This window comes from Penaeus monodon, chromosome 30 (assembly GCF_015228065.2).
Source record: "Penaeus monodon isolate SGIC_2016 chromosome 30, NSTDA_Pmon_1, whole genome shotgun sequence".
Taxonomy (NCBI): Eukaryota; Metazoa; Arthropoda; class Malacostraca; order Decapoda; family Penaeidae; genus Penaeus; species Penaeus monodon.
This window is the reverse complement of record NC_051415.1, coordinates 17,622,846-17,623,653: the sequence shown is the minus strand read 5'-3', so window position 1 is coordinate 17,623,653 and position 808 is coordinate 17,622,846. Positions and strand designations below refer to the sequence as shown.

The window sequence follows — 808 nt, the reverse complement described above, 5'->3', positions numbered from 1 at the left end:
CTGGATTCCAGTAAGTTTACAAAAGCCTTTTTTTTTTATGGAATATCCTTTGCACTTTTTGGGATAGTGGCTTGAAATCCAAATGTAATTTGTCATCTGAATTTATTTAGGTAAACAAGACACTTTTGTGCACTATTACTAACAAGTTTCAGTAAAAGTAGCTGTATTACTCATGTTATACATTAGTTTATTTCCATGTAGAGGTTTTAACTAAAGGAGTTTTGAACCATAGGCAAAACACCACATTCAGGTAGAATCAGAATAAGTAATAAATCAGTTTAAGTTAAGGAACCTCCAAGATTTCTTAATTTCTCCAACGCTACATCCCCTCCCACCCCATCCCTTCTTACAAAAGGCCACCCATTGAGGAACCTCGTGAGACGGGTCGCCCCAAGAGACGAAGAAGGTTGGAACAGACACACCCAGATATCATCGGTCGTACCATCCGTCACAAATGGTACATCGACGGAGAAGGGGTGTACTGCACTGGAACAGTTCTGGGTATTTCTGCCCCAGGGACAATCCCAGAAGAGTCAGATGATGGCCAGTTCATCAATGGCACATGTTATGACATTCAGTATGATGATGAGGACTTTGTAAGGCACTTGATTCTTGAGGGCGACTGGCAGAGAGGAGACATTGCTGTTTTGGGCCGTGCGGATAATGTGCCATAAACCGTTTTCATTGTATGTTTTATAGCCTATTTTAATATTCTGGATTAGCTGTACAAGTTTTCTGAAAAAGATCTTCCTTTGTCTGTCATATTTAGAAGTTAATTTTCCAGAATAAAATAATTTGCAAGTGTGAA

The 808-nt window shown here is 39.4% G+C and overlaps 1 protein-coding gene across 1 annotated transcript in view; it reads left to right on the top strand.

Moving 5' to 3' along the window:
• LOC119592586 (cohesin subunit SA-2-like) overlaps positions 1 to 808 on the top strand; it is a gene marked incomplete at its 5' end in the record, with an annotated part of 30,625 nt that overhangs the window by 17,180 nt on the left and 12,637 nt on the right.